The sequence below is a fragment of the Solanum stenotomum genome, chromosome 1 (assembly GCF_019186545.1).
Source record: "Solanum stenotomum isolate F172 chromosome 1, ASM1918654v1, whole genome shotgun sequence".
NCBI classification, from domain to species: domain Eukaryota; kingdom Viridiplantae; phylum Streptophyta; class Magnoliopsida; order Solanales; family Solanaceae; genus Solanum; species Solanum stenotomum.
This window is the reverse complement of record NC_064282.1, coordinates 57,879,676-57,892,215: the sequence shown is the minus strand read 5'-3', so window position 1 is coordinate 57,892,215 and position 12,540 is coordinate 57,879,676. Positions and strand designations below refer to the sequence as shown.

The following is a 12,540-nucleotide window of genomic DNA, read 5'->3' as shown; positions in this document are numbered from 1 at the left end:
GATATTTCGGCTGTCGAGGTAAGGAAGGGAAAAAATATTCAAGGGATCCCATAGGAAAGGGTTACCATAACCAGGGAGACGAGTAGGAAAATAAGACTAGAACACTATCAGAACTATGAAAATATTCCTCAATCTAGTGAGACATCAGAAAAGAAGTGAAAAACCACAAAGAAAGATGGTTTATACTATGATTTCAGATGGAGTGCAAGATCCATTACATCAACATTCTTTCTTCCCCAACTGAGGAATTTAGGTATGGGATATTCTAAGCATGATGTGTACCTAATATCACATTTTTATATCATTCATTGGTCATCATTGACCATTGCAAAAACTAAAATTGTCAATTTATCAGGTCATGTAGCGTTAGTCGAGAAACATCTTGAAAGCATTTTAGAGGGATTTACAGAGACCCGAGTAAGCTCTGTAACTGTGAAAAGTAAGTTTCTAGTGGATTACAAAGAGAACTAATCATCAAGTACATAGATAATCCTAGAGTCTGCTTTTGTTTTCGCTTGACATATGACGATGAGGCCATATTCACTTCTATTAAGACAACTAACATTGTTAGTGGTTCACTTCATTTTATAGCTTCAAATAATAATTCTATAGTTAGAGATTTTGATTTGGAGAAATTTGAATTGTCTAAATATTTCTAGTTCCCCTAGCCAGTGATGCCATCCTAGAGTTAGAGATTGCCATCAAGGCTGAGTGACGTATGATTCACCAGCTAGGGAAAATGAAATGGTTAGACAGTTGAAATTTCTTGAAATCAAAGTCTCTAACTCTAGAATCATAATTTGAAGCTATTAAATGAAGTGCACCACTGGCAGAGTTATTAATCTCAATAGAAGTGGTAATGGCATCATCGACATAGGTTGTCATGAATTAAAGAAAACTCAAGTCTTATCTAAATACTTGATGATAAGTTGTCAATGCAATCCACTAGTAACAAACAACTTATCTTTCATAGCAAGAGTTCTTACTCATGTCTCCTTAAATCCCTCTAAAAAGCTTTCAGGATGATTCTCCAATGGCGCTACATCCCGTGATAAATTGAGAATTTCAATTTTTGCACATGTCAATGATGACCAATCAATGATAGAAAAATGAGACATCAGGTATACATCATGCTTAGAAGGCGCCCAAACCAAATTTCTCAGCTAGGGTAAGAGAACGTTGATGTAATAGATCTTGCATTCGATCTAAAATCATAGTATAAATCTTCTTTGTTTATGGTTTTGCAATCCTTTTCTCATATCTCACCAGATTGAGGAATATTTTCATATTTTTTATAGTGTTGTAGTCTTGTTTGCCTAGTTGTCTCCCTGGTTATGGTAACCCTTTCCTTGGAGATCCCTTGAATACCTTTGTCATTCCCTACCTCAACAACCAAAATATCTTGCATTCTTTTATTCATGTAGTCATACTCATGTACATCTTAATCAAAGTCACCTAAGTCTATGCATATAAACTTATCTATATCCAAATCAAAGTCATCCAAGTCTATACCTTGTGACTCATCTACATCTGAATCAAAGCCACCCAAGTTTACGCGTTAGAACTAATCAATTAATTCATCTAGTTCTTTCATTTCATTTCATATTAATTTGCTATCTAATCGACATCATCTCCTTGTTGATGGTACATGTTACACTCCAACTAAATGATCTTGAGATGGAAATTTAGGGTGTTTGTTTTTTGCATGTTGATCGGATAGGTTTTTTTTATTAACTCCAGGAATAGAAAGGTTGTTTCTCCTTTATGAAGACATGTGGACTACTCATTTGCATTATCGTGACATCATGATAAACTAACGTCTGCAAATGAGAACCAGAATAAAACATGTCTAAGTTAATCTCTACTTCGAAGGGTAACCTTAAAGCTTTCGGTCAATCTTCTAGGCATGTGATGACATATTTATGAGTATGGCTGAGCTTGTAGAATTTTTTTACATTTTTTTTGTAAAATGTGGATATGGGTGGAGTAAGAAAATGATTTCTCTGGTGAGATATCATGAATGTCTTTTAGTCCTGATAGAGAGTCCCTTATCATTGGCGTATGGAATCACATATTTAGTAGCCTCCTTGAGTTTGGGCAATGACACAACTATTCATATCTTGATACAATAATATGAGCACTTTGAGGGTAAAAGTGGATTATATTGAGGTTCATATTTTTTTATCGTGCTATTTGTAATGTAGACTATCTCCGTCATTTGAACGATAAAACTGAGTGTGGTCTCCTTTATAACATAGGCCACCTACTTGGAAAAGGATTAGTATATAAAATCCTATTTGATATCCTAGGTGTAGACGAGTGGTCAATGAAGTGGTTGAGAATCCTACGTTTTAGGGTCAAAACTCATCGGAGACAAAAACACTAGTTGATTCTTTCCAATAGTATTGTAGTGTCCTAGTCGAGAAAGGAATCTAATGTAGTATATATAGCTATGATCTCAATAATGTGGATACGCAATTCAATAATAATTCTCGAATTGTAATGGACCTTTTACAATCAGAGTAGAGAATCAAATAGCTATCGTTGCTGTCAGGCGACTATGACAAATATGCCACCTAGTTGGCCAATGGTTATATTAATAAAAGTAGATCCAATGATATATGCATGAACCCCATATTCAGGGGAAGAAAACTCAGCCAGACAGAGCAATGTGCATCAATTTTCGGCGACTTTCTAGGGTAGCGTGATTATTTGTACTATGATTTCATATGGAATACAAGATCCTTTATATCAACATTTCCTCACCCCCCAACTGAGGAATTTTGTCGAGGCATCTTCTGATGTCTCATTTTTCTATTATTCACTAGTAATCATGAACCTGCACAAAAATAGTAATTGTCCATTTATCAAGGCAGGTAGCGCCACTCGAGAAACACCATGAAAGCCTTTAAGAGGGATTTACGGAGACCCGCGTAATTTTTCTTGTTATGAAAGATAAGTTGCTTGTTGTTGGTATATTGCAAGAAGAACTAATCGTCAAGCACTTAGATAATCTTGGAGATTGCTTCTGTTCTTGACCAACGTATAACGATTATGCCATTTCCACTACTATTAAGATTAACAACACTATTAGTGGTGCACTCTATTTTATAACATCAAATAATGATTCTAGAGTTAAGAGTTTTCGATTTGGAGAAATCTCAACTATCTAATCATTTCCAATTTCCCTAGTCAGTGATGCCATCCTGGAGTTAGAGATTGTCATCAAGGCTGAGTGATCTATGATTCACTGGCTTGGGAAAATTGAAATGGTTAGACAATTAAAATTTGTCGAAATCAAAATTTCTAACTCTAGAATCATTATTTAAAGCTATAAAATGAAGTGCACCTCTGGCATATTTTTTAATCTCAATAGCAGTGGTAATGACATCCTTGACTTAGGTCGATGAGAACAAAAGAAAACTCCAAGCTTATCTAAATAATTGAGAATAAGTTCTCCTTTCAATCCGCTAGTAAAAAGCAACTTATCTTTCACAGCAAGAGTGCTTACTAGGGTCTCTGTAAATCCCTCTAAAAGGATTTCAATATTTTTCTAGAGTGGTGCTACATGCCTTGATAAATTGAGAATATCAATTTTCACCAAGTCAATGTTGACCAATGAATTTCAGAGAAATGAGACATCAAGTACACATCATGCTTCGAAGGTGCCCAAACCAACTTCCTCAATTGGGTGTGAGAGGACGTTAGTGTAACAGATGACTGAAAAATTAGACATCATGTACACATCATGGTTAAAAGGTGTCCAAACCAAATTCCTCAGCTGGGTATGAGAGAACGTTGATGTTATAAATATTCCATTCTATCTGAAATCATAGTTTAAATTACCTTTCTTTGTGGTTTTGAACTCCTTTTCTGATGTCTAACCAGTGTGAGGAATATTTTCATAGTTTTGATAGCATTGTAGTCTTCTTTGCCTAGTTGTCTCCCTAGTTATGGGAACCCTTTCTAGGGGATCCCTTTAATATCTTTGTCCTTCCTTACCTCTATAGCCAAGATATCTTACATTCTTTTATTCATGTAATCATACTCATCTACATCTGAATCAAAGCCACCTAAGCCTACCTCTAAGAGCTCATCTACATCCATATCATATGCATCCAAGTCTATGCCTTGCAACTCATCTACAACCGAATCAAAGCCTCCCAAGTCTACCCCTTGGAACTCATCAACAAAATAATCTAGTTCTTCCATTTCATATTCATCTTCATGTAATAAAGTTCATCTCTTTGTTGATACGATATATTACATTCCAACTTCATCTCATTTGCATCAACGTGACATCCCGACGATGGCCTAACGTTTGCAATTTGAACCAGGATAAAATGTGCAAAATATGGGATATTCAGAACTTGTCCAAGTTAGTCACTACTTTAATGAGTAACCTTGGAGCTAGTCAGTTAATCTGTTACACGTCTAATGACAGATTTATGTGTATGGAAGAACCTGTAGAATTTATCAATATTTTTCTGTAAATATATCACTACAAAAAAATCAGTGTTTAGTGACGGATTTTAGCAACAAACATATTTTCGTCGCTATATAACGATGGATTAGCAACAGATTTATAATTACGTCGCTATAAAAACAAAAATTAAATTAACCCCATATATATTGATGGCCTAGCGACGAAATAACAATTCGTTGCAAAAATTTGGCACCAATTTTATGCCCCATAAATTTAGCTACAAAATTAGCAGCAAAAGGATGGCGATATAATTAATTACAATATAGTGAGGAAATTAACGACGAAGTATCCATTGCTCAGTGTTTTAATAGATATAAACTCTTGTATGATATTTATCATAAGATATTTATTTATATTTCTAGCTTTATATTATTTCCTAACAATTTTATCAAGATTTGGCAGAAAGCACAATCTACATGCAGCAACAAGAGACACAATGCAACGTGGAGCTTTATCTAAGCAGTGAACTGGGCAATTTGTTGTGAAAGTTTAGTTTTCCAACAAAGGTCAAAGGTCTACCTTGAACTCTGCTCGACTCCAATCTCGAATACCCTGCTTGATCACAATATCAAATAACATCATAATTCAATATTGGAGCAATTTTTGTTAGCTCCCGACTACCTTGTTTACAAAATTCTCTACCTCATCAGTTATCCAATGCTCATGTTTTCTCATACACTCCCAAGGTCGTATTTGTTGGTCGGGACAAAATTGGCTACTACGTCAACTTTTTTTCCCAAAAATTCTTACATCGTCTCTGGTTAAAGAGGGATAAGCTGTTAACACAGAATTTTGACCATCCTTCATTCTAATTTATTGTTTTTAAGCTTTTAAATTAATAACGTATCAAATATTCTTTTTTCACAACTATTTTACTACTACAACTATTCATCTACTAAAATTATATGTTTTATTATTGAAATTACTATTATCACTTTTTACACCTTCTTTTCTTAAGAAAACTATTTGTTGTCACTTTATTTCAAGTTTCGTACTTATTAAACCAATTATAAATCCTTCTTTTATATTTGTATATTTTATATTAGCATAAATTTGTAATACTGATATTTTTATTATGTAAATTATTAGTTGTCATTTTTTAACATATATTGTGTCAGTTACTCTCTCCGTCCCATTTTATGTGACACTTTTCGGATTTCAAGATTCAAACAAGTCTATCTTTGACTGTAATGTTTTCATAGATCTTTTAAACATTTTGAATTATCAATTATTGTGACTTATAGTACTTTTTACATAGTTTATAACTATATAAATTTCATTTCAAAAAATTCGAAGATTCCATGCACAAATTGTCGGTCAAATTAAACTTAAACTGTTTGACTTTCGAAAAATGAAAAGTTCCACATAAATTGGGACAGAGGGAGTATTAAGTAAGAAGCCCAACATAATTTAAAAGAAGAAAGGCAAATAGGCCCAACTTCGGCCCAAATCTGTATGTGCAGCCCAAATCCAAATCTGCCCAAGTTAAGATAGAAACCCTTCGTTTTTCTGATCTTTTCTATTTTTACATGGAAAACTCCAATTATCTTTAGCCATTGACAGATTCACCAGTCCTATTTTCGTGCATACCTTGAACACTTCTTTAGCTCTTCTCCTTTCTCCCTCTCTGTGGCAGATTTGGCCAACATAAGATGCCAAGAGACTTCTGCGATTTGGACAGAGTAAGTTTAGAGATGAATTTTGAATTCAAAACGACTAATTTGATTCTTGAAATCCCGCTAAAACTTGAGCCAAGAACCCAAATTCATTCCTATAAATACAAACATTTTGCATTCGAGTTTCGGAAGTTTTTTTGGGATTCTCTATAACTGCCTTGGTATTTAATTTAAATCATGTATCTTATCTGATGCTTGCATTTTAATTTGTATCCCGGAATGTATTTTGTGGCGTGACTTTATTTGGCTCTATTCTTGACTTATTCAATATCTATTAAGGTTGAATTGTCTTACTAATCTCTTTACGCTGTCTTTACTTGCATTAACTTTGGAGCAAAAATGGACTCCGAATTGAGGACTCTCACCAAAATGCAGTCTCATGGACTCGCTACCATTATACCCGCATATGGAGTCTATATCTTTGACTATCTGGAATAGTAAGCAAAACTAGTGGAACTCACTTGGAGTTGCGTATGTCTATTTATATCTTTAGCGTTTATTTGTTTTTATTGATGTTTCTTAACATGATGAACTTACTTATGTGATTTAAATGTGTTTTTAGTTTTTCTTTTCATTCGGGATAATCGACATAGGAAAAATGATCACGTTTAAATCTAATTACTTAGTTAGCCACAACGTAATTGTCGATGGGGGTGTTCACGGGTCGGTTGGATTGGTGATTGGTCAAAATAAAAACCAAACCAATTTAATCAGTTTTAAAATTATAAAAACCAAACCAAACGAAACCAAATATAGTACATATTTATCGGTTTGGTTGTTATCTGTTCGGTTCAGTTTGATTTAGTTATTCTGTTATTAACCATAGACAAAAATAGAAGACACAATTCATTCAAAATGTGAAAAAAGTGACAACAATCCATTTAAAACCAAAACAGTTAAAATGACTGACACTACAGAACTTTCAATGATTGAATTTACTATGAATAAAGCTTCAAAATTCATTATTTTGTCCTAGTAGAAAGAGAGTGATATTTTCAATTTTATAAAGAATTGTCAGACACACTCATATACATAAAACCAATAAGATAAATATTCTCACCTTACACATTTTTTCTTTCATAAGTAAATTATAAATAATATTTGATGAAAAACATATCAAATCTTTAAAATTGTTTATAAAAATAATATATTATGTATGTAAAATAATAAAATATATGTATATAAATTGTCAGTTCGGTTCGGTTATTTCTTCAGTTTTTTTCGAACAAAACCATAACCAACCCATATGCTATCGGTTTTTAAAAATCTAAAACCAAACCACACCTAACCCAAATAAAAATCAATTTGGTTCAGTTTTTCGGTTTGGATTGGTTTTTATCCAAACCGTGAACACCCCTAATTATCGATAAACTATCTATCATATGTGAACTTTTCCTTTTTGTAAGAAATCTAGCATTTATTTAAGCTCAATTTGAATTCTTTTTAAAGAAGCGTTTTTGGGGTCATAATTTAGATTTTGTACTGTGTTTTTATAGCCATGACTTTAGAGACTAATAAAATTATTTTAAGCAAATGACTTTTTTATTTTCTTCTTTTCAAGTTTTTGTTATTCTATTTCAATCAATTTTCAAATGTAGAATGTTTGTCAAGGTGCAAACAAATTTTAAGACATGCACATTAACTTCGTATACTGAAACCTTTCTTTTAGTATGCAATTTTCGTTCCAAATGTTGTACAAACAATTGTGGTTTTAAACAAGTGATTATCTATCGTTTTCAAAAAAGAAAAATGCAAGTCAATTCTTTCCAAATATAAAAGAGTTTTTCATATGTTAAAATGTTTTCCACTCATGGTTTTTTGCAAATTCTTTAGCATTATATTTTAGTTTAATTAATTAACCTATGTTTGGCCGGTTAACTTTTTTTTAACGGATCTTAAAGGATGTCTTACCCCTTCCCTTTAAGATAAATTAGAACCCTTACCTAGAATCGTATAAGGTTAAGTAGACCTTAATGTAGAGTTAATATAGAATAACTTTAGTAAAATAGGTATCATAATTTACCTTTACATGATTAGGTGGCGACTCTTTAAAATAGCATTAAGAATCACAATATGTTGTACACCGTTTGGACCCCGAGTTAAAATGGGATATTACAACGATTATACCATTTGGCAATAAGGTGAACCTTATAAACCTAGCTATCTAAACCATTTTTGAGCGCATAAATTCAATGACAACCAATAGTAGATTTACCTACAGGAAATGGGACTAGCTCTCAAGTACCACACGTACGTAAAGCAGACATGGCATCAATCATAGTCTACCTCCGTTCAAAATGAGAAAGTATTTCGCCCATAGTCTTATGGATAAAAATAGAGGACAAATGATACAAAGGCATAGTGGGGTGATGATAAATGATGATAACTCAAGTAAGCATAATATGAGTTAGTATTTCAAGTGGATTGTATACCTTTTAGAAATGCAATCGGTTGGCTAGGAGGAGGCAAGTCTGTAGTAGCAACATTGTTTGACGCATGTCATAATTCACGGAGAATAGTGCTAGATGCGGATGATGAGATAAGTCAGGAGTGATGGCACTACAAGTAGAGAGGTAGAAGTAACTGTAGGTCCCTTAAAAGTCGGTACAGGTAAGAACTGAGAGGTAGGAGTAAGATCTCAGAGACATCAGGATGATTAGAAGATGTATAGTAAGGTTGTGATATAAAGAATGTGACATTGGCCTACATAAGGTATCGACGAAGATATGGTAAATAGAAACAATACCCTTTTTGAACTCGAGAGTAACCAAGAAAAACACATTTAAGAGTACGAAGGTCTAACTTATCATTCCTTGGGGTTAGGCTAGGTTATGAACAAAGTATCAGCTCCCAATGATATGAGGGAGAATAAAGTAGAGATGTAACTGAGAAAACAGTATAAAGCCTGAAATAAAGCCAACTTTAAACTATGACATCAAAAAATCTTATTTATTAAAATCATTTTAAATTTTGTATGTCATGTATATGTATGATTTCACACCAGCTATGAAGATATTATATGCCTAAGTTTAACGACCTGATTCCGTCGTTAGAGAAAAGCCAATGGGGGATAGAATTAGGGCCAAAAAACCTTTTCGTAGTAACTAGAGATTTCCTAGCCTAGTCCAAATTTGGATGAATTCGGAGTCAGTGAGGTTTAAGGAAATCTAGTAACAATTGGTTGACTCATTTATGATTTTGATTTCATGAGTGGTTAGATAAGTCGTTAAGGAATCTGTACGACTTTATGGAATTGAATTTGGGTGAGTAGAACTCCCGAAATCGATCTTAGCGTGAACGATATTTTCTGAGCATCGTTGGTTAAAGGAGTGTTGTCAAATTGAGACCTTGGATTTATTAAAATAGTTCATTGTTTCGTGCAAGCGGTTGTGGCTGTGGTTTTGGTCGCTCTGGCGGGGCCGCTGTAGTGGGGTAAGGGCTACAGTGGTGGGCCAGACGCGACTTAAAGTCGTAAATAAACCCCAAAATGACATTATTCTGCATTTTTCAATTTTTAGATCTAAGGAACAAACCCATTCTTGACAGTTTTCCACCATTATTGAGGCTAAAGGTCAGATTTTAACTCCTCGAATCCATTTTTTGATCCGTAGAACGTAATCTAATGGGTAATGATCGATGGGGGAGGGTTTTGATCTAGAATCTATGGTGGAAACAACCCTATTTTGGAAACTTGGGATCATGGGTATTATCTAGGGTTCATAGAATTGTTAGCAATTCGGGTAATTAGTGATTGTTTATTGATTTACGTATTATATTGATTGTTTGTAGACCAAGAACAAGCGGAACGAATCCGGAAGGGGAAGGATCAAGATTCTTAGTGTTTCAATGCTTATTTCGAGGTAGGTGATGATTTTGATTCTATGATTGTGTGATTTATGTTTGTTCTTGCTTCATTATGATACATGTATTTATATGAATGTTGCATTATTGATCAAACTTATTGTAAATGAGATAGATGGATGATGGTTACCATGAAATCATGACTTAAATGTATGATCTTAAGGATATACTTGTGATTGTGATTGTGGTGTGTTCAATGGATCGGTTACCACGTTCCGGCATAACTAACTTGGATTGGGTACCACGTTCCGGCATAAATAACTTGGATCGGTTGCCATGTTCCGACATAATTATGGGATCGGTTGCAACGTTCTGACATAATCATTAGATAGGGTACCACGTTCTGGTATGCTAACTATTTGGGTGTGGGTTTCATGAGAGGACCATTAAATTGTGTTGTGTATCTACTTGTGATGAGTTCGTTCATATCTAATGATGATTGATATTGGAAGACGATATGTTGCTCTAAATTGATATAACTGTAATATGTGAGAACGTGGAGTGGTTCGTTGTTCATATATGTTGATTATATTATATATGTTCGATATGTGCATGTGATTATATTGTTATATTGACTAATGTATGTTACACTTATTGGGATAGCCGTGTGATCTTACCAGTACATTGTGGTTGTGTACTGATACTACACTTGCTCTTTCTTTGTTGAGTACAGGGCATCTTCAGGTGGCTATTGATAGACCTCAATTAGGTGACTATTAAGCGTGACCGGATTCAAGGGTGAGCCAGTTCATTCAGGCTGCCATGGATCTTTCTTGTTTAGTTCCACTCTTTTCAGACTCAGACTATTTGTTTAAGGTGTTTGTTTAGTTTCGGGGTTGTACCTCTTGTTCTTAGACTTGTCATTGGTAGAGTTTTGGTACATTGACTTTCAGGTTCTAGGGGTTGAATTTCCGCATTAGTTTGATTAGTTGTTTGTTAAAAACCTTGGAGTTTATGGGGACTCCACTTTTATAGTCCTTTAAACATGCTTCCGTATCTTTAAATGCCTTAGTTTTTATAAGGTTTGTTAGTTTGGGTTGTAGTAATGGTTCTCCACCGGAGGTTTTAGTATGGATGCCAATCATGATGGTCTGGGTCGTGACAAAGATGGTATCAGAGCTCTTGGTTCGTTGATCTCATTGTACCAAAATGAATCTAGTAGAGTCTTCCAGAATGGTACGATGACGTCCGTACTTTTCTTCGAGAGGCTATAGGACTTTAGGAAAAACTCACTTATTTCTACTCTTTCGTGCTATGACTTGAATCCAATTGGTATATGGGTGATACAAATTGGTATCTTTCCTCCGTCACTCTATGGTCCAATCTAGAGAAACAACACCGGTAACACCATCACTGGCAAGAGAGGATGTGTATAGAATACCGACAGTTGAATAGGGCCACCATTCATAACAAGTATCCATTGCCTCAAATAGATGACCTTTTTGACCAATTACAAGGTGCATCAGTTTTCTCTAACATTGATTTAAGGTCTGGTTAGCATCAATTAAAGGTTGAGGCGGTTATGAATTAGGTTTGACCAAGTTCTATGATTGAAATTAGCAGTTTTGTGGGGTTCGCTAGCTGCTATTGTCACTGGTGGTATGAGTTGAGTCCAATTGGTATCTCCCGATTCCAATTGATATCTCACCGAAGTGAACTAGATTCCTTAGTCCTGACTGAAGGGACACAAACAAGTTAATTGGAACTACGATGGTTCCAATTGGAATCTGGCCTTAGGGGTTGTATAAGGCATAGATGACCAGTAATGGTCGTCTATGGAATGAACTAATTAAATAATTTGGACTTATCTGGAAGTTGTAACTTCTTGAGTGTTGTGAAACTTGTTTTGAAAAGAAAGTCATCATAAGATTAGGTGCAAGGGTCTAGATAAATTACGATGTTGTTCGTAAGCGAGAAATCTGGACGTACGTTGCGACCAACTGATAATCGTGTGAGAGTCTGGGTGTATCCTGGGGATATGTGTGTGGTAGTGTTGAAATGATGTAAAAGGTTTCTAAAGTGCGTACTTCGGTGGGTTTATCGGGAAGTAGACAATGATTGTCCTAGCTAAAGGAATTTTCTTAAATGCCTAGTTATAGCCGGAAAATCTAGGGGAAATATAGAAGAGAGAGGAACCCCATAAATTCTTGGCAGGGGTTCTGTTTTGGTCGGAGCCGCTGCGGTGCGATAGTCTCACCAACGCGAGACCGCCAATGCGGAATTTCTCCCACCATAGCAGGACAGGGCGGACAGAATCTCAGCCCTGTCTCCCCTATTTTCCCCTAGTCACAATTATGGACCCTGAATCATACCCAAACTAACCCCCGCGATCTAATTTAGTGTTCAACAACCGAATATAAGTTATAAGGTGTGTTAAAATTGTGGAGAACCTAGGCATATAAAGAGGAAATCAGCGAGGTCGTGGAGGCTGGGGAAATGGTAATGCAGGTAGAAGAGTAGTAAAACCAGGCGATGAGGTTGCCCGTTAAGACGACAAGGCTCAGTTATATGCTTTTT

At 35.0% G+C, this 12,540-nt stretch overlaps 1 pseudogene; it reads left to right on the top strand.

Annotated features, from left to right (window-relative positions):
• LOC125854763 (uncharacterized) overlaps nucleotides 1-12,540 on the top strand; it is a 153,476-nt pseudogene that overhangs the window by 38,340 nt on the left and 102,596 nt on the right.